The sequence below is a fragment of the Hordeum vulgare genome, chromosome 3H (genome assembly GCF_904849725.1).
Source record: "Hordeum vulgare subsp. vulgare chromosome 3H, MorexV3_pseudomolecules_assembly, whole genome shotgun sequence".
NCBI lineage: Eukaryota > Viridiplantae > Streptophyta > Magnoliopsida > Poales > Poaceae > Hordeum > Hordeum vulgare.
This window is the reverse complement of record NC_058520.1, coordinates 165,223,488-165,234,072: the sequence shown is the minus strand read 5'-3', so window position 1 is coordinate 165,234,072 and position 10,585 is coordinate 165,223,488.

Below are 10,585 nucleotides of genomic sequence, written 5' to 3'. Positions count from 1 at the left end.
CCAGTATCAAAGAAGGGGGTTATATGTGGAGTGATTGCAGCAATGCGAGAATAGAGAGAGAAGGCCTAGTCCTATCGAAGACTAGCATCTTCAGGGTCTTGCAGCAATAGACGAGGGTAGAACAGGGGTAACACAATAATAGTCATATTCTTGCAGCAATATTAAAGTGGGGTCACGCCTAAAGATCCTCCCTCGACTCCCTGCGAGGAAGCAATCCCGAGGCAAACTAATTCCAGTTAAGTAACAATTGTAGTTGTAAAAGATCGGGGCACAACTCCAAGTCGTCCTGTAACCGTGGACATGGCTATCCGAATAGTTAATTTTCATCCCTGCAGGGGTGCACCACATGTCCCGTCACGCTCGATAACACTCTGGCCGGACATACTTTTCTGGGTCCTGCCCGGCCTCGGAATATCGACACGTCGCAGCCCCACCTAAGACTAATCAGAGAGGCCAGCCCGCCGGTCTAAATCCTAAGCACAAAGGGTTCGTGGGCCCAGTTCCCCTTCACGCTCCTGCACGTGGCGTGGGCGGCCGACGTCAGTCCTAGCATCCCTTAATCACAAGCGCGATGCATCTCGGGACCACTCGGGCGCGCGCCGCTACACTGCTGGCATCTGAAAAGCTTCGGCTGATACCGCGACGCCGAGTACCCATAATTCTTCCCGCATAGCCGGTTAGTGCGAAAAGGTCTCCGACCAACCCAGATCAAATACCCAAATCCATTAGCATTTTAATTAGGCCAGCAACACAGTCTCGCGGGAATCCACCCGTCTTACAACTAATCACCGAAGATCCCAGTAACATGGTCGAGTAACTGTGTGGTTGTAACATCGGGGGAATCCGAGGTATCACCCTCGTTGGATTCCGAACGATGTACCCGTCAAGGTGGGCTTAGAGGAATCACCCTCGGGGGTCCCACACTCGCGGGGTTGCACGACAGAGACGTCATCGGGAATGGTGAAAGAGGAATCACCCTCGATAACCACGACCGACTAGCTATACTACAGAGATATCATCAGGAGTACTTAGCGAGGTGTCACCCTCGGAACTCGATAGTATCTCTGTAGCGTCGTACAACGAAGGGGGTGAATGTGCTGTGTCGGGTCTGGCTCCTCGATCAGAGATCGAGATTTGAAAACAAGCGGGGCAACTGAGCTACGGGGTCAGAGGGGATGACTGCTCCACCTATACTAAGCATATTAAAAGTACAGGACTGAGAGTAGCAGTTCATCAAAAACAGGCTATGCATCAGATATAGGAGCTAACTACAACAGTAGCAAAATACTAATGCAAGCAGTAGGAAGAAAGACATAGGCGATATAGGAATGATCAAGGGGAGTTTGCTTGCCTTGCTGCTCTGCGGCAAAGGACTGATCGGCAGGGTCGTAGATGTACCCGGCAGCAGCGTCAGTCTCGGGGTCTACCGGTAAGAAGAGGGGGAAGAAACAATAAATAATAGCACCGATGCAACACAAAGCATGACATGGAAATATGCAGGCTAGACATGAGCTAACGCAGCAACATCCGTCATAGACGGGTCGGAAGAATATCTGACGATATTTTCCGGGTCTCGGGCTACTACCGGTTATACTAGAAGTTCCATGTTTGCTATGCTAGGGACGCGTGACAGACGAACGGGCCGTGTATCCGGGTTCGTCTCGTTTTGCTGATCAACTTTCATGTTGAAAATATTTTGATCTGACTTACGGATTATTTAATATTAATTTTCAAAGTTTTATTAATTATTTAAGAATTAAAAACAGATTTAAAAGATTTAGTAAAATTCTATTATGACATCACCGCGATGTCACGCTGACATCAACATTTGACCGGTCAACTGACCAGCGGGTCCCGAACGTCATAGGCACAAGTTTTTATTAAGATTAATTATTTATTAATCAGATTAATTCAACGAGGGACCCACGTGTCATACTCTAATTACGTTAATTAATTATTTTAACTAATATATCTATTTATTTATTTATTTAAGAAAAATATTATTTTTATAATTTATATTAACTCTCGCGTGGGGCCTCCCTGTCATAGACAGCGGGTGCATTGGCCCCACCGGTAAGTGACCTAAGGCTATTTACTCATCTTTTTTATTATATACCTAACCGTGCAAATACCGTATTCCTCTAAATATCCATATACGTAAATACATACATCACATCTCATACATACATACATACATACATACGCATTTAATACATCATTTGTTTTTATTCATTTTTCTTTCAACACTCTCATCTCTTTCTCTGTTAACACAGAGACACAGAACAACTCTCTCTAACTCCACCTAGAAGAACCTAAAGTTCAAATCCTCCTACCGGAGTCTACCGTCGACGGATCGAGGTCTCGTTTGCCGGAACGGAACCGGGACGGCGAGGAGATCGACATGGTGGGAGGAGCCCGAGGAGAGGCTCACCGACGGTGACGAGACGGCCCGGTGAAGCCGGAGTTCGCGGGACGGGGCGGAGGAGACGGCGTGAAGGCGGACGAGGCGGGTGACGATGACGGTGACGGCGCGGTTCCGGCAAGGAGGAGCCCGAGGTGGCCGGGACGCCGAGAGGGGCCCCGGTGAGGAGGGGCCCCCGGAGATGGAGCCTCCGATGGTGACCGGCGGGAGGAGGGGCTCGGCCGACGGGGCTCCCGGGGGCGGCCGGCGGGATGGAGGGCCGAGGTGGGGGCGGCTCGCGCGGCCGGGAGGATGAGGGGCCGCCGGGGGAGGAGGATGAGGGGAGGGGGTCGCCGCGGGAGGGAGGGGGCCGTGAGGTGGGGCGGCTCGGTGGAGGATAGGTTGTGGGGAGGGGGCCGCGAGGGGTGGTGGCCGGTGAAGGGCTGCTCGCCGTCGGGGGGGGGGGCGAGAGGTGGCAGGGGCCGCCGGCGGGAGGAGGCGGAGGGATCTGGGAGGGAGGAGGAGGCGACGTGGGAGGGAGATGGGGGGCTCGGCAGGGGAGGGTGGGGTGAACGAGAGGTGGGGAGGGGCCTCTCGTGGGGGAGAGTCACGGGATGGGGAGGGAGTGTTGGTGGGGGTGTGGGGCCCCCCACGAGGGGGGGTGGCTGGCGGCGGCTGCGGCTCCCTCGCCACGGAGCTAGGGTTTGGCCGGTTGGGCCGGTGGGTGGCCCAGCTGGGCCGGGGGAGTGGGGTTATTTTTTTGTTGTTGTTTTGTTTTGTTTTACCTTTTCCCTTTTCTTTTTATTATTTCTTTCTTTCAATTTTCTTTTCTATCTTTTATCATTTTTATTTTTTTAATACTTTCCTTTTTTTACATATATAATCTTTTGATATTTAACATGAATTTATAATATACTTTTCCTTCGCCCTCAAATTTTGAACCCGGATAGGCTTGAATCAACGCGTGTGTGAGATGGAAATTCGATGACGTGGCATCATTAGCAGTTGATCACTATAGCTTAATTACAATCACTACTGTAGCAAAAGTCGAGGATGTCACACTGATGTTCTTTGAGTCCCCTACGGTTTCGACTGCGGTTCACGTGCCTGATGCGTCACTAACAGGTACGGTCACCGTGGCTCGCGGGAACATGAATGTTGAGCAGGTGGTGCAGCAGCTCCGGGAGCTGGTTTCTTCGACCTTTCGGTGGGAGCCAGTGTTGATTGCTGAGAATGTCTTCAAAGTCGTGTTTCCCACTAAGGAGGACCTGTCACGATTGCTTAATTTTGGCATGTGCAGAGTACCAAGCACTAGTTGCGTCTTGGAGTTTGATGCGTGGACGAGTGAGGAGCCACAAGGTGTGGCTCTCCCTCAGATTTGGGTTCCATTTTCTGGGGCGCCTTCGAAGGCTATGAGTGACTTTCTGGTTACCTGGAGTCTCGGTTCTTTGATTGGCAAGACTGAAAAGGTAGACATGTTGTTTACCCGAGCTAAGGGAGTTGCTCGTGTGCTTGTTAGTGTCATTGACATTGCACTGGTGCCAGATGAAGTGGTTTGGACGTATGCAGGTATGAGATATACCCTCCAGCTTGAGATTGAGAGTCCTCCTTTATTTGAGGAAGGAGTGCAGGATAAGGATGTGGATATGCCTTATGGAGATGATGACTCGGGGGCAAAGGAGGCCGACAAGAGCGACAGCAAGCACGTTAACGCTAAGGAATCGGCGCCTTCACAAGTGGGCGCGGCGGGGGGGGGGGGGGGGGCGCTGGTTCTGGTTCTGTTTCGGTCCCGATGGCGCAACTCAGGTTTGGCACTTTTGGCCCGGCTTCGGCTCCGGCCAAAGTCGGAGGTGGCCGCGTGGTGGCTTGCTTCGAGGGGCAGCGGCGTAAGAACCTTTTCCACGGGAAGCTGCCCATCGATGCGCAGGGGCCAGTTTCGCCTACGGTGGGGCTGCCCACCGTATCTCTGGACACATATCTTGCAGAAGCAAGGAAGGAGGACTTGGGGTTCATGAATGATCACAATCTGGCTGCTCCTAAAACACCTAAGGTTGTCGTAGTGGAGGCTTCAATGCCGGCTATGGCATCAGGGACTGAGTGCTCCATAGGTGGGACGGTGGTGGATGACAGTGCGCATTTATCTGAGGATGAAGTTATAGCGTTTGGGGGGCTCCCAAATCCGATGACTCAGGACAGGCGGTCTAGTCAGCGTATTCAGGAACAACCGGATGCGGACGACTTGCAGCTGGGCCGTGCTATCCGAGCTGCAAAGATGAAGGATGCAGAAATTTCTACAGGTATGTCTTTTGAGAAAGACAATTCCATCCTTTATTTTTCTCCGAATGACATTATTCATAATGCTACTGCTGTTGGGGTGTCTTTGGGTACTACTGGTAGACAGATTTCCAAATCTATTAATGACCTGTTAGACTTAGAGGTAGACAGGGCTCTTAATATTATTCGTAATTTTGCTGTTGTTAAACCTATGAGTGATTCTGATATTAATGAGTTGGGGGTCTAAATACTTTATGTGAGAATTTGGACGTACTGGCCAATTCAGAGGAGGGAGAGGACAATGTCCTAGAGCATAGTGCCGAGGAGGTACAATCTTTGGTGGATGCCTCACATATTCCTGGTTATATGGATCAGGGTTGTGGGGACAAACCAAAACGGCCTTGGAAACGGAAAGTTTACCCGGTTTCTGCGGTTAGAAGGAGTGCTCGATTTAAGACCGCTAAAAACTTCTATGATGAAAGATGAGAGGAATTTTTTGGAATAGCAGAGGTCTTCGGGACTTGGCTAAAATAAGATTTCTTGCTGAGGCTACTTTGGAGCATCACCTTGATTTTATAGCACTCATGGAGACCGGGAGAGATAATTTTACTTCTCAGTTTCTGAGTTCTTTATCAGCGGGAGTAGATTTTGACTGGCATTGTCTCCCTCCAAGAGGAAGATCCGGTGGGATTTTACTTGGAGTTAGATGTGATACCCTACAGGTTAGAGAAATGGTATTAGGAGATTTTGCGGTTAAATTCAGGATTACATCTAAAGTGGATGGATTCCAATGGGCTCTCATTGCTGTGTATGGGGCTGCTCAGCCAGAGCTTAAACCTGATTTTCTCGCCGATCTGGTTCGGATCTGTGATGAGAAATTACCGCTTTTGATTGGGGGTGATTTCAACATTATTAGGAGAGCTGACGAAAAGAGCAATGATAACTTTGATGGCAGATGGCCATTTATGTTTAATACTATTATCGAGAGCCTGGAACTTAGGGAGATAGAGCTCTCTGGTAGGAAATTCACATGGGCGAATTCCCTTCAAAACCAGACTTTCGAAAAGCTGGACCGGGTTCTTACCAGTGTTGAATGGGAACAGAAGTTTCGTTTAGTAATGGTGCGTGCGCTCCAGAGAGCGATTTCTGATCACACACCTTTGTTGCTGGATTCTGGTAATGCTATCCATATGGGCAACAAGTGTGGATTCTCCTTTGAATCAAGCTGGTTCTCGCGAGAGGGGTTCATAGATTTGGTTGCCCGGGAATGGAATAGAGAGTTGGGTGGGACATCCAACGTCGATCTATGGCAAAATAAAATTCGACATCTTAGACAATACCTTCGTGGTTGGTCTAAGAACGCTGCTGGGATCTATAAGGATGAGCAGGATAGGCTTATCAAACTTATAGAGGATCTTGATCGTAAAGCCGAGATAACTGTTCTCGATTCCAATGAGCGATCCTTGAAGAATGAAGCTGAACAGCGCCTTCGAGTGCTCCTTAGAGAGGAGGAATCAAAATGGGCTACTAGAGCTAAAGTGCGGGCAATTGTCTATGGGGATAATAATACCAAAAAATTTCACCTGATTGCCAATGGCAAGCATAGGAAAAAGAAGATTATCCAGCTTGAGCAAGATGAGGGTACAATAGTAGGTCATGAGAACCTAAAATTGTATATTTCAAACTATTATAAAAAGTTATTGGGTGCTTCTGACCCTAGTTTTGTGACTATGGATGAACATCGAATTGCGGATATTCCTTAAGTCGGAGAGGCTGACAATGAGTTACTTTCCGCCCCATTTACGGAGAAAGAGGCGTTGAAGGCTATTGGGGACATGAAGAATGGTAAAGCTCCCGGGCCGGATGGGTTTCCAGCTGAGTTTTACAAGAAATGTTGGCACATTATCAAGAAGGATCTTATGGCAATGTTTCATGATCTTTATGAGGGTCACTTACAACTCTTTCATTTAAATTTTGTACCATTATGTTGTTACCAAAGAAAGAGGGAGCGACTCGTATTGAGCAATTTCGCCCTATTTGTTTGCTTAATGTTAGTTTCAAGATTTTCACGAAGGTGGGAACGGATAGACTAACGACTATGGCACATTCGGTGGTGCAATCTACGCAAACAACATTTATGCCTGGGCGGAATATCCTAGAAGGTGTCGTTGTTCTGCATGAAACGTTGCATGAAATTCATTCGAAGAAACTGGACGGTGTTATCTTCAAAGTGGATTTCGAAAAGGCATACGATAAAGTTAAATGGTCCTTTTTGCAGCAAACCCTGCGCATGAAGGGGTTCGATGATCTTTGGAGAAAACATGTCGATTGTTTTATAAAAAAGGGAAGTGTCGGGATTAAGGTAAATGATGACATAGGTCAATTCTTCCAGACACTAAAGGGTCTCAGACAAGGGGACCCGATGTCTCCTATTTTATTCAACATCGTTGCTGATATGTTGGCCCTTATGATTAAGCGGGCAACCGAGAAGGATCTGATAGGGGGTCTTATCCCGCACCTCGTGGATGGGGGGTCTCTATTTTGCAGTATGCAGATGACACTATTCTTTTTATGGAGCACGATTTGGTCAAAGATCGAAATTTGAAGCTCATTCTTTGCCTGTTTGAGCAGCTATCAGGGCTGAAAATTAATTTTAACAAGAGTGAGGTTTTCTGTTTTGGTAGAGCCAAAAATGAACAACACTCTTACAATCAATTGTTCGGTTGTGAAACTAGGAATTTGCCCTTCACGTACTTAGGGATTCCTATCCATCACCAAAAATTATCCAACAAGGAATGGAAATGCATTGAGGATCGTTTTGAAAAGAAGTTAAGTTGCTGGAAGGGCAAGTTGTTGTCTTATGGAGGACGGTTAGTTCTGGTTAATTCGGTATTAACTAGTATGCCTATGTTTCTCCTCTCCTTCTTCGAAGTTCCCGTGGGGGTGCGGAAAAGATTGGATTTCTTTCGGTCCCGTTTTTTCTGGCAAAGCGATGAGCTCAAGACTAAGTACAGGCTTACTAAATGGGATATTATTTGTAGACCAAAAGATCAAGGGGGATTAGGAATTGAAAATTTAGAGACCAAAAACAGATGTCTACTAAGCAGATGGCTGTTTAGACTATCGTCGGAAAATGAGGGTTTGTGGGTACAAATTCTGAAGAATAAGTACTTACACACCAAAACCTTATCTCAAGTTACAACACGACCAACTGACTCTCCTTTCTGGAAGGGGTTGATGCGGACAAAAAATGCTTTCTTCAGAACAACTAGGTTTATCATAGGCAATGGTGAATCTACTAGTTTCTGGGAAGACACTTGGTTAGGGTAGATGCCTTTAGCTATTCAATACCCGCGGCTGTACCATATTGCACAACGTTGACAAGCGTCCGTTGCGTCAATACTTAGTGAGATTCCTCTAAATATTCAATTCCGTAGATCTCTCATCGGCGATAGATGGATTAGTTGGTTGCACCTCGTGAGAAGGTTGATGGACGTTGACCTCTCTCACACACCTGATCGTGTGTACTAGAAGTTGACCACGAACGGAATATTCACGGTAAAATCTATGTACATGCATCTCATAGATTCAACACCTATTCCAAAATCTGCGCATATTTGGACGATAAAAGTTCCTCTTAGAATCAAAGTCTTCATGTGTTTTGTTCACAAAGGAGTTATTCTAAAGAAAGATAATCTTGCCAAGCGAAACTGGAATGGTAATACTAGATGCAACTTCTGTCCGAATAAGGAAAGTATTAAGCACCTCTTTCTCGATTGTCCTATGGCTAAACTGGTTTGGCGGTCTCTACACATTGCTTTTAACATCACTCCCCCTAATAGTATAAACACGTTATTTGGGATGTGGTTACACGGGGTTGATGTAAACACTGCTAAACTTATTCGCGTGGGTTCTTGTGCACTCTTGTGGGCTGTATGGAACAACAGAAATGATTTGGTTTTTAACAGACAACGCGACTTTAACTTCTTACAGGTTATCTTCAGGGCTACCGCACTGATCGGCACATGGTCGTTACTCACTCCTGTGGAAGCCAGGGAGCCTATGGTTACTGGGTGTGTCCGCTGGAAGATGGTAGCACAGGGTATCTTCAACCGGTTTGGATGGTGTCATGTTAATAGGATAGGTGTTTAGTCATCTATATATTTTGTCATCTCCGGCTTGGGCAAGAAAGATGCCTTGTATCGTCCTATTTTATTTTTGTTGCTCACTTTATGTACTTTGTCCGAGACTTCATTTCGATTTTAATATATTTGGCCGTATGCATCTCTCGATGCAGAGGCCGGGGCTCAGCCTCCATTTCGTTTTTTTTCTTCTTTTGAATGATGTTGAAACCCAGTACTCCAGTGATCGAACTTACAAGAACGGAAGCACCACAAGAAGTATACACCGGATATTTATGGTGATAATATGGACACGACATGACCTCTTTGGCGTTTAATTTATCGCAAGCAGTGATAACAACTATGGTGGTGACAATTTCTACAGCCAATAACTAGAAGTGGAGGTGTGACAGATTGAGTTCCATGACTTACTACGCTAGTTGTAATGAAGAGTATCATATACTAGTATTATATACATGATATCAGTGTATGATACTATATGTTAATATCATGTAATTGTTTATTTATTTCCCTGCATGGCATATAGTATCACAACATTTAATATGATACGATATCATGATATGATACTCAACCTTATTTTTTTCATTTAATTCTATATCACCTCATTAAAATTGTCTAGTTAGCATGCATGATACTACATATGATACTTGCATTACGATCAGCCTAATGAAGTTTGTGAAGAAAAGTTAGCCCACACACACGACACAACAGTGCGGCCCAATCAACGGTCACTACATATCAAATAAAAACATATGTTTGTCCAAACAAACATGTGTGTGATATACTTAACAACGAGTAGGCATTTCCTTCCCTTTTCAATGTGAAATTGACAGTTATCGTCAAAATGTGGGCAATGGCACATTCAACGAACTAAAACACCACCTGCTGTAAGTAACACCCTCTCCTAAACGCCACTTCTTAATTTGATTCAGGGTATTAGAATGAGTCGACATAATTTGATCCGTTTAACACGTGCCGGAAACATCTCCGATTTCCTCGACCGTATCCTGCCGGCGCCTGCCTATTTAACCCGTTCGTCCACTAACCAAGTGGGTAGTTCCGTTTTGAAAAACAGACTATGGGTTGCTGGCGGCTGGCACCAGGACGTGCCAACGAAAATCCTACTGGCACGCGCTGATCGGCCGGCTAAGCTGGAGTAGCTCAACTCGCTCGATCAAGTGAAAGCATTCGTCGCGGCGCCAACCGACCTTTCATTCCACGCACACCACGGAATGCATTAGTTCAAAAGCGTGTCCCAGCCGCGTAAACTGGTGTAGCTTACATGCATGCATGGTACTCCCACGGTTCCATAATATAAGTCTTTTTAGAGATTTCATTAGAGGACTACATAAGGATGTATATAGACATAATTTAAAGTATAGATTCACTCATTTTGCTCTGTATGTAGTCCCTTAGTGAAATTGCTTGAAAGACTTATATTTAGAAACGGAGGGAGTAGTACTCTACTTGTTCTACTCCCTCGTATTCCATCCGTTTCTAAATATTTATGTTTTTAAAGATCCAACTATGGACTACGTACCAAGTAAAATGAATGAATTTATATTTTTAATTATGTCTATATACATCCGTATATAGTCTTTAGTGAAATCTCTAGAAAGATAAATATTTAGGAACGGAGGGACTACCTCCATTTCCAAATATAAGTCTTTTAAGAGGTTTCATTAAGGTACTATATACGGATGTATATAGACATATTTTATAATATAGATTCACTCATTTTATTTCGTGTGTAGTCTTCTATTGAAAT